Here is a 17,196-nt window from a genome sequence, read left to right as displayed (position 1 = left end):
CCAAGAAGAAAGGCCAAAGGAGACCAACCACGTCAAATAAGGATAAGCATCAACTCAAGACTTCAAAGATCAAGTTGAATCGCCAGCGGAATCAAGATCCACAGTTCAGGATGAAGTCTTTCCTTACTATACTCTTCATTGCCACAACCTATACTTGTCATAATCGTACCTCATCTGACATAATAGATAGCTAGACATATATATATATATTTTCCAAATCATCTACTAGCGAGTATAAAAAAAACTTGAAACAAAACATTTGATTCCTAAACCAAACTGGTTGCATCCCTTTTCTACTAATCTCGAGGACGAGATTATTTTTAAGGGGGGTAGGATTTGTAACACCCAATTTGTAAATTGTTAGAAATAATATAAATAGAGAAACAATTTCTCCTTATGTGAGTTTGACCCTTATGCATCATCACATGTGAACACCCTATGCAAAAACAAATAATTAATAACATAAAAGCCACAAAAATATGTATCATGCTGGAATTTTATTTTGTGTGCATTTTGTGACAATATAGAATAATGTGAAATATACCAAAGTCCAAAGTAGAATTTAAGATTCAAAGGGAAATTCAAGAATTTAAAATAAGAGAAAGAAAGAGAGAAAGGATATAAAAGTATAAATAATATATAAATATATCTCCAAATTTGAAACTTTTTATGGCGCCATGTAATCTAAGGATAGATCTGTCACAAGTTTGAATTTAAATTAGGATTTAAATTTGAATTGGTGAAATAATGGGGAAAACAGAAAATAAAAACAAAAGAAAAAAAAGAAAAATGGTTAGCCTCGACCTGGGCCGTTTTCCTTTTTTTCCCCGCGGCCCAACTCTCTCCACCAGCCAAGTCTGCTGTCGCGTGGCCTGGGAACCCCCACTCGCTGCCGGGTGGGCCCGCTTGGGCAGCTCAGTCTTCTTCCTCAACTGAACGTGATTCCTACTCCACGCGCGCCGCTGGATCCTACGGGGATCTCGCGGAGTCGTTTCCCCCTCCTGCTCGGACTTTGGGGTTGGCGTATATAAAACCCGTGGCGCTGCGGGCACCATCCGCACTCCGGCTGACCCCGCCTTCGCGTCCTCCCGCTCCCGGCATGGATTTCAGCTACGCCGTCGTGGCTGCCATCATCGATTCGCGGCAAGCTTGCGCCGGTGCCTGGATTGACTACTAGGGAGTCTTCCTCGGCATATGCGGAAGCGGATTGAGTTGGTTGGCGGGTGTGAGATTGATCTGCGGCTAGGAAATCCCTCGCCGTGGTCGCGCGGTGCCTTGGTGTCGCTACTCATCGTGGTCGCATGCGTCCGAGCTATCTACTGGGGTAAGAACCTGTCCATGCGGTCTGCGTGATCCTTTGCTTCGTTTTGCTGCTCCCCGTGTCGCGATTCGGTGGCCAGGGCGCCGATATTCTCTCTCCTGCGTGAGCGCCGCCGCACGCGCACTGCTCCGCCGCGTCCTGCCTTTTGGATAAGAAGACGATCCGTTGCCGTTGGATGCCTGATCAAACGGCCGGGATCAAGACAACATACCCCTTTCCTCCCCACTAAGCGAACACCGTTGATCCCCGCATCTAGGATCGGGGTCGTATCTCGGTTACTTTAAATCGCCGCCCTCGATTCCTGATCTAAGGGTTCATATGGCATACGATGAGAATCTAATCGGGGTCGTTCGATTTTGATCTGGCGGCTGGTAATGAAACTTACCAATTCGCGCGTGTCAAGTTGCAAAATAGTCCCTGCAGAATCAGGGATTCAACCCGCAGTACAGTAGGCTGTTAGAATCGTCGCATAGAGGTCCTGAAATTAACACATGACCCCCTCGGATTCTGTGAAATTGTGCCCCCAGTCCAGAAGCCTAAGAAAATTCAGAATTTATTGTAGAAAATGATTTTTGAGTACAAAAACAATACTAGAAACTTGTGAAATTCATATTTAATTCATTTTAGCTCCAAATTGAGCCATTCCAGTTGCAATAATTTTGTATTAATATTGTTTATCACCTAGTACCTTTTTTTAGCCATGAAACTTGAATTAAAATTGATCATTTGAATTAATCTATTCTAGGTGCTAAATAACTTCAGAAATCCGTAACCCAATAACCCTAACTCCGTTTTGATTCATTCTAGTTGCATTAGTCTCACAATAATATTTATTATCATCTGGTAACTTTGTGTTGTCATGAAATATAGGTTAAAATGTCGCATTTAGTCTATTCTATATTTAATCACGTGGATCTTCGGAAAATCGTAACTTCCTAACCGTAGCTCCGATCTTAGTAATTCTCGAACCCACGATCTCGTAGCGACGCGTAGATTATTATTACACAATTTATTCTTATGATTGGTGTGATGTTAATCTTGCCTATACCATGTTTGTTTGTATTGCTACGACTAGCGTGAGGACACGTGTCATCTGAAGAGCAAGTTGGTACCTGGAATCTCAAGTCCCAGGCAAGTTGTGCCCTTGATCACTTCTTTTTACCCATCCATGTTCTAATTAATCATAATGATCTGTATAGGTTAATTTTGATGGGACCCAATAGGTTACCCTAGTTTGATTATCTTTATACCTTGTTACCACTGAACTTTTTGGGTAGTACTTGCTAGTGCTTTATGTGGTTTTGGGTATGAAGATACATTACTCATGATTATACTTTTGTTATCCGTTGTTATTTATCGTTCATGATAAGATCATTATGTTAATTGGAACATGGAGCGACCACCCGGGAAAACAGTGCTACCACAAGGGTATAATGGGACGCCCTTGGCTGATTAATTAGGAAAGCTAGTGGAGGACTACCTTACCCGAAAGGGGCAAGGGCAGTAGGGGAGTGGTCAGTGTAGGGAGGCCCTCGGGAGGATTTTGCTGCGATGGCGGTCCTGCAAGGGAATTCCTGCATTGGAGCTTCCTATAAACTGTAGCGGGTTTTCTGAAGCTAGTGGAACTTTGTAAAGGCCTCGTAGTGTTACCCTGCCTCGCCTCCTCGGTAGAGGTGTATGGGAAGTCGCGATCCCTTGGCAGATGGGTAACATGACTTGTGGGTAAAGATGCGCCACCTCTGCAGAGTGTAAAACTGGTATACTAGCCGTGCTCACGGTCATGAGCGGCTCGGACCCTCACATGATTAATTTATGGAACTTAAATTCAATTTGTCATATGCATTGCATCGCAGGTGATGTTGTTACTTCTGTTCTACTATTTAATTGGGTTGGTATTTACTTATACTTAGTAATTGCTAATAAAATTTTGACCAACTTTAAAAGCAATGCTCAGCTCTAACCATCCTCTTTGGTAAGCCTTACACTTCACGTGAGCTCCCACCTTTGGCGAGTTCATGCACATTATTCCCCACAACTTGTTGAGCGATGAACGTATGTGAGCTCACTCTTGCTGTCTCACACCCCCCCACAGGTCAAGAACAGGTACCGCAAGATGAGGCGCATGGAGGATGCTGCGATGAGTTCGTGAGAGATCTAGGTCGTCGTCTCCCAGTCAACTTTGGGTTGCTGGATCGTTTCCTCATATGATGTAAATATTTAATTATTTTGTATAGAACTCCTGTTATATAGTAAAGATGTGACATTCGATCCTGTGCCACTATGCATCATATGTGTGAGACTTGGTCCCAGCACACCTGGTGTTTATGTTCGCGCCCGGGCTTTGGACCCCTAAAACCCGGGTGTGACAGGCACGCTGCTCTGAGGCTGCGACTTGGGCGGATTGAGCAGACCCCACGGCCACGGCCAGGTCCACCGCAAGGGCTCCGGCCCGAACGGACGCCTCAGCTAGCTGGCCTCCAAGGGCCTTAGCCCGACTTTTAGCCTCAACGGCCCAGTCTCGGGATTGATCCTGCTCACCAATGACCTGGCCGAGCTCCAGCTGCCACCGTTGCGCCTCTACACGTGCCGTCGCTGCTTCTGCCCCCAGATCGACACGAGCAACCGAAGGTCCGCCACCTCGGCGCTCCGTCGGGAGAGGCGCTCGGTAGTCTCGGCAAGCGTGGTCCTCAAGGACCGCAACGAACCCAGACGTCGGCCTCGAGGCGGATGAACGACGACTTGGCGGTGCTCAGATCTGTCAGATTTTAAGGAAAGGAAGCGGGGCGTCACAAAGAATAACTTGATCACGTGAAAGGTATGCCTGAAATCCTTACCTAAAGGATCTTGGGAACGTCCCTGCAAAGGACCTCCAAGGTCGACCGAAGCGACCCCACCGTTGCCTCAGCACACTCACGAAGCCCGTCCCAAGACTGCTCCTCTCGCTCATCGTCAAGAACGAAGAGGGGATCCGAAGCGCCACGGGCCCAGAACCGGAGCAACTGACACCGCCCGTCGGGACTATGCCGCGCAAGGGCGAGGTTGCCGCTCCCCAGGACGGGTCGCGGTTCTGCGCCCCCCTCCTTCGAGGCATCAAGTAGCGGCGCCTCGGCCATCTTAGCGTCGTCGGCGACGGGTGGCTCCATGGCCAGAACGGCAACAACCTCGGCAGAAGCCGGTGCCAGCGCCGGCAACACGTCTGGCGGGCTCGAGGCCGTAGCCGCGCCAGCAGTCTCCCTCGGCACGATGGCCGCCTCGACTGAGGGGTCGGCCTTGGGAGCTCGCCCCACAGCGACCTGTGCCGCCTGATCCCCCTGCTCGAGGGCACCTTGAGTAGAGGCCAGCCGGCCGGCGAGGCCTGGTGCAGCACCGGCCGCAGAAGCTGGCGCCATCTTAAGGGCCTTCTGAGGAGCCAGACCGGTCGAACCGTGCCTCTGTTTGCTGGGAAGAAAGGAAAGAGCAGGATCAGGACACACGAAGGAGCCGGGACAGAGGAATCCTCAAATACTTACCAACTCTGGGCCACGACCAATCGTGCCCGCGGGGAGGCCCCGCGAGCCTCGGTCCCCGCGAGCACCCCCACGGTTTGCCTCGCTGCCGGCTTTGGCACCATCCCTGCCTCGGGCGCCCGGGGCGCCGAAGGGACGGTCCGCCTAAGCGTAGACACGACGACACGAGGATCAACCTCCTGTGCAGTCGGCACGGGCAACGGCTCTTGGGGAACAAGCGGGTCGACCTGACTCCCCGGGGTCACCTCAACTACCTCGGCCAAGGGGTCAAGTACCCCCTCGGCCTTCCCCCGTTCTTCGGACCGCGACCCCGATGTCCCGGCCCCGGATACTGACGGCGCCAGCCCACTCGAGGGCTAGCTCGATGACCCCTGGCCCAGCCTCAGATCCGGGCTGAGGCCAAGGTGGGCAGCCATGTCATCCTCTTCATCATCGTCATCATCGTCTTCGTCGTCATCGTCAGGCGTCTCCGGCGACGGCTCCCTCGGGAGCCCGTCCCTCTCCTGCCGCTGACAACGCCTCTCCAATGCATCCCGAGCCCGCATTCGCTCGCGGGCCCAAGCCTTTTCTGCGTCCTTCTTTTCCTTCTTCTTCTCAGCAGCGACCCTCCGCGCGGCTCGGTCCACCGCGTCCTCTGGGACTGGTGGCAGAGAAGGCTTGTGAGACCCCACCTCCTAGAGACGGACGGAAATCTTAGCTGTGAGAACCCAGGGGCAGTCTTACACGAGAAGGAAGAAGGAGCGGACACTCACCAGGGATATACACCCACGCTCGGGGCGCATCGAGGGCTGGGTAAGAGCATCGGCGTCCAGCTTTCCTACCGTGGCGGCTACCCGCCTGTGGAGGTCATCAGCAGGGAGGGGGACCGGGGACATCTGCGAACCCTCCAAGTCGACCCCCGGCGTCATCTCCAAAAGCAGCAGTCGTCGCTCCGTCAAGGGGAGCACTCTCCGGCGATGGATGGTGGCAACCACCCCCACGACGGTGAGCCCTCCTTCTCGCAGCTCCTCCAAGGCCTTCAAAAGGGGCTCGAGATTCTTCTGTCTCTCGTGCGGGGCCCCATAGCGCCAGTTACTGCCGATGGCGGTCACCACTCGTTGAGAAAATGACGGGAGTCTCCCATCGTCATTCCGGAGGTAAAACCACCAGCGATGCCACCCCTTGTTCGAAGACACAAGGACGGCAGGGATGTACTGCTGCGCCTGCGCCTGCCTCAACTGGAGGATGCAGCCACCGGCCCGCACCGCCATGCGAACTCTTCTTTCCCCTGTCGTCGAGGCAAAAAGCTCCGCAGAGAAGAGATGGGTCCACAGATCCCAGTGGGGGGCAATCCCCAAAAACCCTTCGCAAACCGCCGCGAAGATGGCTGCTTGCGCGATGGAGTTGGGGCTAAGATTGTGCAGCTCCACCCCGTAGAAGTGCAGAATCGCCCGCATGAAACGACTTGCCGGCACTCCGAACCCCCGCTCGTGAAAAGAGACGAAGCTCAACACATACCCCGGTGGCGGGGACAGGGCGGCTCCGCTCGGAGGGGCCATCCACTCCGGCTGTGGGTCACTGGAGAGAGGACGAAGCAAACCATCCGCAACAAGAGCCTCCAGATCGTCCGCTGTGACGGTGGAGAAAGGCCACGGGTCGCGCGACGAAACAACGATTACCCAGTCGGCCATCACCAAGCAGAAGAGGTGGCGGCGGGGCGGACAAGGTGCACGGTTTTCTTTCTCTGGCTATTCCCTCAGATTGCGGAAACCTAAGTGGGAGGCGAGCGGTAGAGTAAAGAACCGTCACCGGTCCCTCTTCCGAATATATAAAGGCCCAGGCGAGACCCGTTCAAAACTTTGCCCGAACCCGCCACGAGATTCAAAACTCAAAGGCGAAACGCCCGTTCCTCGAACGGCTCGAGCACGCACAACGGCTGCCCCGCGAACCACTCGTCCCGTCGCATTAACTCTGTGGCAGGACAGGCGACACCTTTGGCAGGCAAAGCAGGCGACGCTTCACCTCCGCCATGATGACCGCGTCAAAAAAGGTGTGCCACGTCATTCGATTGCGTATCCTTTTCCACTTCCTCTTTCTCTCTCTTGCTACAGGGACCGAGAAAGGGGATACTCCGAAAGGGATCCTTCTCCGCGAAGGAAGCGGGCCCCGAGCCCCCCTACTGATCAGAGCTTTGAAGGCTGGCCCCTCGGAAGGGTTCAACAGCCGCCTCAGAGCACTCGGGCTCCGCGCCCACTACTGGTCAGAGGTTCGAAGGCTGGCCCCTTGGAAGGGTTCAACGGTCGCCTCAGGCCACTCGGGCTCCGCGCCCACTACTGATCAGGGGTTCGTAGGCTGGCCCCCGAAGGGTTCGACAGCCGCCTCAGAGCACGCAGAGCGAGGGATGACCCTGGGTACGTTCGATACATAACCAAGGCTCGGGCTACGCTCCTGAGGTACCCTAGGACATTTCCGAGACCGACGGGAACGATTTTGTAACGGAATCCCACCAGAGGGAGGCATCGAGCCCTCGGACCCCATCAAAAGGGGACCGGTTCCGGCGAATCAGCCGCAGGTACTTTTGGAGCGCGCCTCCGGGCCACTAGCCGACCCCTAACGAATGGGGCACGGGCGTCCACTCGGATTACCCGTTAGCAACTCACTGGAGACACCATGTTCGACGCCCTCCGAGGGCAACATGGCGCTTCCCCCCATCCTCCTTGCGAAAAGGTGACACAGGGGCGTATGAAAAAAGCCGAGTCTGTCCTTGACCGTCCTCTCACTCTATGCGGAGGCTCGGGGGCTACTCTCGTAAACCCGGCTCCGGCCAAACCGTTGACAGCGTCAACATACCAGCCCGAGAACTTGGGACCTGACTAAGCACCCGGGCAACGACCAGTTCGCATGAGGGAACAACCAAACCGACCGAGCCATCACGAAAAGCACTAAGACCTCGAAGGAGTCAAAACACTCCTCTGAGGCCTCGGGGGCTACACCCGGCGGGTGCGCTCGCGCGCACCCACCGGAACAAAATGCAACCGAGAAAGGCCGGTCCCCTTGCAAAAAAGTGCGACAAAAGCCTTCAAGCGAGTGCCAACACTCCCTTTGAGGCTCGGGGGCTACTGTCGGGGACCATAATTAGGGGTACCCCCAAGACTCCTAATCTCAGCTGGTAAACCCCATCAGCACAAAGCTGCGAAGGCCTGATGGGCATGATTCAGGCCAAGGCTCCGCTCAAAGGACACGATCCCGCCTCGCCCGAGCCCGACCTCGGGCAAAGACAGTCGACCCCGGAAGATTCACACCTCGCCCGAGGATCCCCTCAAGCAACGGACGCACCGTCGACTCGCCCGAGGCACAGCTCGGGTAGGCTTCGCGGAGAAGCAACCTTGGCCAAATCGCCACACCAACCGACCATATCGCAGGAGCATTTAATGCAAGGATCGCCTGACATCTTATCCTGACGCGTGCTCTTCAGTCGACAGGGCCGAAGTGACCGCAGTCACTTCGCCGCTCCACTGACCGACCTGACAGGAATACAGCGCCGCCTGCCCTGCTCCGACTGTCGTGCCACTCGCCAGAGTGAGGTCGACAACGGCTAAGTCCAGCCTCGGGCGACATAGGAAGCTCCGCCTCGCCCGACCCCAGGGTTCGTCCCCCGTCTCGGCCTCGGAAGATGGACTTCGCCTCGCCCGACCCCAGGGCTCGGACTCAACCATGACTTAGAAGACGACGAACTCCGCCTCGCCCGACCCCAGGGCTCGGACTCAATCTCGACCTCGGAGGAATCGCCACCTCGCCCAAACTCGGGTCCGGATCGGCCACGTCGCCAGGGGGGCCATCATTACCCTGCCCCTACCTAGCTCAGGTTACGGGGAACAAGACCGGCGTCCCATCTGGCTCGCCCCAGTAAACAAGTAATGATGACACCCCGCACGCTCCATGACGACGGTAGCTCCCAGCCCCTTACGTCAGCAAGGAGACGTCAGCAAGGATTCGACAGCCCCGACAGCTGTACTTCCGCAGGGCTCCGGCACTCCTCCGACGGCCACGACATCACATGAACAGGGCAGCAACACCTCTCCGACAGCCACGACGGCATGTACATAGGGCACCAGCTCCTCTCTGCTAGACACGTTAGCACATTGCTACACCCCCCATTGTACACCTGGGCCCTCTCCTTACGTCTATAAAAGGAAGGTCCAGGGCTCTCGTACGGAAGGTTGGCCGCGCGGGAGAACAGGCCGACGCATAAGGCTCTCGCTCTCTCTCTCTCCCACGCGAACGCTTGTAACCCCCTACTGCAAGCGCATCCATCCGCCCTGGGCGCAGGACAAAACGTAGGTCGCGGTTTACCCTTACTGTTCTCCCCCCTTTGTGTCCCGTCTCGCGCCGACCCATCTGGGCTGGGACACGCAGCGACAATTTACTCGTCGGTCCAGGGACCCCCCGGGGTCGAAACGCCGACAAATATGTCCTAGGAAAGCAACTTCCTTCAGCAAAAAATCACACTTCGAGAACTTTGCATAAAATTGGTTGTCACAAAGCTTCTGTAGAACTGGTCTTAGATGATCTTCATGTGTTTCTTCATTCGGAGAGTATACCAGTATGTCATCAATGAATACGACCACAAACTGATCTAGATATTCCATGAATACTTTATTCATCAGGTTCATAAAGTATGCTGGTGCATTAGTTAGTCCAAACGACATGACCAAAAACTCATATAACCCATATCTCGTAGTGAAGGCTGTCTTGGGTACATCTTCTGCTCGAATCTTTTGCTGATGATATCTTGACCTTAGATCTATCTTCGAGAATATCTTAGCTCCTTTCATTTGATCAAATAAATCTTCAATCCAAGGTAAAGGGTATTTATTCTTAATTGTTACTTTCATTCAAACTTCTACAATCAACACACATTCTTCTCGAACCATCTTTCTTGCTCACAAATAGAACTGGGGCTTGGATTGCTGGTGCAGGCGGTGCTGAAGCTGACGATCTAGCTGTGAAGGCTAGTCAGTCTACCAACGAGGTGGGCGTAGGCAGAAGTTCCTCCGAGCTGTCCTACAGGATGACTCCATGCTCCACTCGAATGCGAGGGAGATCCATAGGAATTTCCTCGACTACCACTGGGTAGACAGGAACTTGCCGTGGTGGAGGGACATAGTTGGTGTTGACTCGGGTGGTTTGAAGGGTGCGAACCATCTACAAGAGAAATTGTCAACTCAGTTGAATTTTTAAAGAGGTAAGGCTAATAAAATAATTTTATAAGAACAAAATTAGCAAGTTTTGAACAGACTAGGCTTTCCATTGCTAACTAGTCTAACGACCTAGGGTCAGCATAGATTTGATACCACTTCTGTCACACCCGGTTCTGGGGGCAAAACCGAATGCATAGCATATGTGTGCCAAGATCCATTTTTCACACATATGTTGACGTCACAAGTGTAATATATCAAAAGGCAATGCAAAAAGGTGTAAAGAGAGTAGAATAACTTTATTACATCATCCAGACATAAGTATCTTAAACAGTATCATCAAAGTATAGCAGAAATAACATGGGTAATCTCCCACAGGAAGATGACCGGCGCATCGTTAGACTCAGTATTCATCGAAATCTCCATCAAGGTCTTCTTCATCACCCTCTGATCAAAATATTAGCAACGGTGAGCTCACTTATGGTCGGGGCTTAGCAAGTGGGGGAAATTATGCAAGTTTAACAAAATAAGGCTAAGGTTAAGTAGTAAGCATTTTAGTTGGTCAATATTTTATTAGCAACACCTATCTTACTAATAAGTGTGTCCCAAATATCCCAATTAATCAAAGGCATAAAATTATATCAAAAACACTTAAGTGAAACCACTTAAGCAAACCATTTGTGAAACATTGGATCACGAATTATTCTCCATCTTTATGTTCAATTGTCATATGAGGGTCCAGGTTGCTCTTAACCGTGAGCACGGCTGACATATCAGTTTTACACTCTGCAGAGGTGGTACAACTTTACCCACAAGCCGTGTATCCCATCTAGCCTGGGTTGTATGGACCCTTAAACATCACCGAGGTGAATGGCTAGGGATCCACTATGAGGTTTTCACAAAATATACTTAATACAAAGCAACCTGCTAAGGTTTCTAAGTCAGTGTGGAGGCCCTTAGCCAAGAATACGTCCCCATGTTAACATGAGCTGCCACCACTGTCGCTCCCCCTCTTGCCCATATTTCAGGTAAGGTTGCCAGGTATTAACCGCATTAAGTTAATTACCAAAGCTAGAGCCATTATAGCACTCGTGGTTGCACTGTTATCCTATGTGGTCACTTCATGTTCCATTTAATATGAAATAATCTTGTTTAACCATCGGGTTAACATCATAATACAAATTTCATTTCTAGAACAATAGTATCGTTAAAGAGTGACATCATAATTATCAAGTTGAGCGGTAGCACAAATTGCTAAGCATAGTATTTATCCCAAGGCAATCAAGGAATAAGGTTGGTAGTTCTAGGAAATTCTATTTAGGTAAATCCCATCAATATATGCAAATATCCAAAAAGTAAACTTTATTATATGCATTATTTGGATACAAATAGAAATGCAGAGGGAGAATCCACTTGCCTTGCTCGAAAGTGTCCTGTGGGTCGTCCTCGAACGAGTTTGGTTCGTCTACCTCACAGTCAACTTCTAGCATCGATTTGCGTATCATACATACAAAAAGAATACTTACGCCAAATAAATAAACATACACCATTACAGGAGTAATCATTCACCATTACATACACATTCATGCATCACACAATTATCCTCATAAATATGTCTTAAAGCGTAAATACTTATTAATCCATAATGACTAATACTTATTAATCTTGTATAGCTAAAATTGTTTATTTATAATTCTTCTAACATTAATATTCTAAGAATTAATGTAAGTCACTAATTGGACTTTTAATAACATAGTCATGGTTATTATGACATAAACAAGTATTTTACTAATTCTAAGTAATTAAGTGCTATACTAATGAACACATTTATTCTAACTAGTAAAAATCTATTTTCATCTGGCCGAAAATACGTGGTCTAGTATTTTCTTCTACTTCCTTATAACAATAAAATTACACTTAAAACTCTACTAACAATTATTGTCCTTGTGCTAAAGCGAGATTAATCGTAAACATTTCTAGTATGAAAATCACCAAGTTAGTGACTAGTGACATGATTTGTTTTTGAAATACAAATTCATACACCTGTCAAAATATTGTTGTGAGGCTTGTTAACGACTACACGTATACATCGGAGAGTAGCACACAAGGTTTTTGAATCAATTTTACATACATTTGTGATGCAGAAAATACAGAAAATAATTTTCGGAAATTCGGAGGGCCAAAACGCAAAATGGTTATCTTCTACCTTGAGCTAGAGTTTGTGCACTAGGAGAACTCGGCGAGCAGGGAGAAGGGCAGGGCAGTCTCGGCCGGGCAGGGGCGCGGACGGGCGATGAGGTCCGGCCAGGGTGCTGCGCAGACGGCGAGCTCGGACAGCGGAGCTCCGGCGATGGCGAACAACAGCGTGGGCACGGTCTACGGCGAGCTCGGGCGGGGAGAGCGTGAGAGAGAGAGGGAAAGCTTGGGGAGGGAGAGAGGGAGCTCGGACCGGTCCTATTTATAGAAAGAGGAGAGGGACAGAGGGATGGAGTAGCGGCTTCAATGGGGAGGGAACGTGGGGGAGTGGGGCAGAGGAGAGGGAAACGGTCGACGGTTTCGAGCGCGGCGCGGACGTCGGGGTCACAGGGTTGGGCCCATGGCGCGGCGCGGCGGCGCGCGTTACGCGTGGGCACGCGAGGCCAGCATGCAGGCAGCGGCGGCAGCAAGGAGAAGGAGGGAGGGAGGGAGAGAGGAGAGGGGCCCGGTGGGGCCCGCCTGTTGGTGAGAGAAAGGTGAGGGGGAAAGGGCGGCTGGCCGGCTGGGCCTCAATGGGCCAGAATGGCCGGTAGGGCTAGAGTTTCAATTTTTTCTTTTTTTCTTTTCTATTTAAAAATATAAATATATTTTTAAATAACTCTCAAAATCATAATAACTATTCCAAAATTATTTATAACTAAAATATTTATTTTTGGACCAATATTTCTGTATTAATTAATTGGATTTTCCATATGAAAGAAAATTCTTGTAAACATCCAAAGATCAAATATGAGCAAACAAAATTACTCTAAATGCGAATAAATATCAAACACTTGAATGAAAAATTCATTACCATTTTTACCATTAATAACTAAATGCATTATTTTTAGTTGATGGTTTTTATAGTGTTACATTTGGCTAGGGCGCGATCTAATTTGGGCTGTGCGTGTTTGATCAGGCAGCTGTAGCAAAACCGTACCCCTTCGCCCGGGTCCTTTTACATATGAAACCCTGAGTTTAAAGTAAAACAACACGCCAACCTCTGGCAGTAGTAATTAATCACAGACCGGTCCTATTTCTTAACATTTTAACCCTGAACTTTCCAATAATAGTGTCCACGATCGAGTCAACTTATTAATTAAGTAAAAAGACATTGAAATTGGATTTCTATTATAGAAATAATTCCATAATCTTGATTAATTCATAAGTACTTCATTTTAGCTCCTTTTTGATCCATTACAGTTGCATTAAACTCATATTAATAGTATTCATCATCTAGTAACCTTATTTTAGTATGAAACATATGGTTAAAACTATGCACTTAATTTGTTTTATATCTAACACCTAAATCTTCGGAAAATCATAACTCTTTAACAGTAACTTCGAATTTAGTGGTTCTCAAACCTATGCTCTCGCTACGATGCATAGAACATTATTATATAGTATGTTCTCATGTTTGGTGTGATGTTAATTTCTCCTATACCATGTTTGTTTGTATTGTTGCGAGTAGACGAGCAAGCAACCGAAGATCCTGGTACTCAAAAGGTGGAAAACTCTGAGTAGGAACTCGTTGAAGGCAAGTTGTGCCCTTGATCACTTTTCTTTACCTAATAATGTTCCTGTTAATCATTATGATCTGCATAGGTTAATTTTTATAGGACCCAATAGGTCACCCTAGTTTGGTCATCTTTATACCTTGTTAACCATTGAACTTTTGGTTGTATATGCAATTGCTTTGTGTGGTTTAATTTTGGGTGTTAAGATACACATTATTCCTTATCATGCTTTTTATTGACAATGAGTTATTTACTGTTCATGACAAGATCATTATGTTAACTGGAACATGGAGCGACCACCTGGGAAAACAGTGCTACCACAAGGGTGGTATGGGATGCCCTTGGTTGACTAGTTAGAAAAGCTAGTGGAGGATTACCTTACCCGAAAGGGGCAAGGGCGGTAGGGGAGTTGTCGGTATAGGGAGGTTCTCGGGTTAATCTTGCTGAGATGGCTTTTCGGACGGGGAATTCCTATATCGCTCTCCTCAGAACTGTAGCGGGGTTTCTGAAGCTAGTGGAACTTTGTAAAGGTCTCGTAGTGTTACCCTGCCTCGCCTCCTCGGTAGAGGGGTATGGGGCCCGTACAACCCCGTGGAAGATGGGTAACATGACTTGTGGGTAAAGATGTGTACCCTCTGCAGAGTGTAAAATTGGTATATCAGCTGTGCTCACGATCATGACCGGCTCGTACCCTCACATGAGTAACTTTTGGAATTCAACTTAATTGGTCATTGCATCGCATTGTGGTTTATTTATTAATTATGATCTCTCAATATTTGGGTTGGTATTTACTTATACTTAGTAATTGCTAATAAAACTTGACCAACTTATTAAAAGCAATGCTTTGCCTTAACCATTATTTGTTGATCAGCCTGACACTATACATGAGCACCCGCCTTTGGTGAACTCATGCACATTATTCCCCACACTTGGTGTAACACCCCGGGATCCAAAAACACCCCAGAATGCTACTAAGCTACACATCTAACATTCATATATAAAATTTCGACAGCATCTCCTTTGAAAATTGCATAAACAGGGAAGCAACAAAGTATAAATAGATATCATGATAAGAAAACATAATAGACATTAATAATCTGCTAGCAATGGGAACACAACCATAACGACATGAACTGAATTAACCACTGCGCACGACTAGTTAAAAACAAACATCCTTTGACAAGGAGTTTCTAATTAAATCATGACTGCGCCTAGGCAGCTTTATTATGAGAGTGAAGGTGGATGTGCTGCTACTTCCCACTCCCCTTGATGAATAACAAACACCTGCATTGAGTAATGCAAGAGTGAGATGAAACATCTCAACAAGCAAATTGTTTTGACAAGATATTTAAACCACAAATTGAATTAATCAACATTCTAAAAGAATCACAAATAAGATCAGAAATACTTGTAGATATAGAACTCAGTAGTCCCAATATAACCAATACCATCTCATTTCCTCCAACAACCACGATAGGTTGTATAACACTTCCCTGCGTCAACAATACCTACAAAAATCACTCAATGTATGCACATGAATGCAATGTGTAGGTCCTCTGTCTTCATACCTCTGAGGGTATAAAATCACATCATCTGCAAATATCACTTCAATGAATTCATGTGAATGCAATGCATATGTCCTCTGCCTTCATACCTCTAAGGGTATGAAGCTGCATCGTACCCCTCCTCGGGCAACGTACGATGCTAAGTTGTACCGGTACGGTCGGACCATAGGTCACGACAAAACTTCAGATGCAAATGAGTCATGCAATGTATATGGCATGCTACATTTATCAATAAACTACACTTCCTTCAGTTACAATACAAACCTCAATTAATACTACATCTGCCTTCAAGTACAATACAAACCTCAAATAATACTTCATCTGCCTTCAGATACAATACCAACCTCAAATAATGCTTCATTTGCCTTAAGATATAATACCAACCTCAAATAATGCTTCATCTGCCTTCAGGGGTGTGAATTAATCTCATGGGTCATACTCGAACCATAATCATCATCAATATAAGATAGAGCATCAATATAATACAATCAAGTAAAATATCATCATATAGTTCAATTATGAAAGAATTCAATAATTCTGAATATTAGAGTGTAGGCGATAGAAGTAACAGGTCAAAACGGTAGCAACCACCGCGACATTCACTTGCCTTCATCAAAGAAGAAAAATGTACTGGGCATGATATGAAATGCAGCCACCTGCTAGCGCGCATAAAACTTAGTACAAATATTTCACAAATATTTGCCAACAATCAACAATTCGCTCCTACACTGGAAACCAAGACCTAGTGGAAAGACTCCCACCGTGAACCACATGCCACACAGCAGCAGTGTTGTTTGTTAATTTTGTATCTTTAAAATTATAACAGTAGTGATATCAAACAAATACTCTAAGAGTATCTACACAAAATACTCTACAACTTCAGGATTCAATGGATAATTAAATTAAGCCATCTATAAGTTCTAAAACATCTGACAAGATAACTCACTGAATCTGTTTCAGACAGCAGCATAGTTAACTTCAAAATTCGTTATCTCCCAAACTACTCAACCAAAAATTATGAAATTCTGCTGGCAGTAAGATCTGTTATCCCTCTACAAAAGTCTCTATAGTTGGAAGAGCCAATTCGGCCATTTACTAGACGAAACCTACTAGTGAACAGACTCGCTCATTTTTATGAGGCAAACAGGAACAGCCACAGTAAAACAAACATAACTGGAGTTTCAAAATTCATATGAATGCACTCTTTAACAATCTGAAAAGCTTATGAAATTATCTACAACTTCTTTTACCAACCTAAAGTTTAATTTGGTTGATAAAATTTCCTAAATCTTAAGAGAACAGATTCTACACAGAATTGTGAGACTGAAAAACTACTATAATCAAACTACAATAACTTTCTGATCTGATGTCCGATTGGGGTGTTCTTCGCGGCCACGGAAAGATCTACAAATTATCTATGGCTCATAGACAGACTTTTTAATTTTTTGAGGCCACTAAGAGCTCAGAAAACTGGTAGGAACAGAAACAGTCGAATCTGTCATTCTACAGAAACTAATTTCGAGATAAAAAACTAACCCCTTATCTAATCCAACCTCTAATCCTTCAATCCCCATGATTCACAACCTCCAAAAACACATAATTACAGGGAGGAACATGGATCTTATCCTTATCTAGGGTTTCCCCAAGAAAAACTGCAAGAAGAGATGGGGTAGAACATCTCCTTGATCCTCTCTTCCTCTTCAATTCAACGTGCTCCTCCTCTTCTAGATCCTTGCTGCGTGGGGGGCGGAGATCTAGAGGGGGGGAGGAAGTCCTGGAGAGGGTAGAGGGTGGCTGCAAATATGGAGGAGAGGAAGAGGGAGGGGGCGGCTGCAACAATTGCGGAGAGGGAGAGGGGGTCGGCTAGGGTTGGGG

This window comes from Zea mays, chromosome 5 (assembly GCF_902167145.1).
Source record: "Zea mays cultivar B73 chromosome 5, Zm-B73-REFERENCE-NAM-5.0, whole genome shotgun sequence".
NCBI lineage: Eukaryota > Viridiplantae > Streptophyta > Magnoliopsida > Poales > Poaceae > Zea > Zea mays.
The sequence above is the reverse complement of the archived record's forward strand: the minus strand, read 5'-3'. Positions refer to the sequence as shown.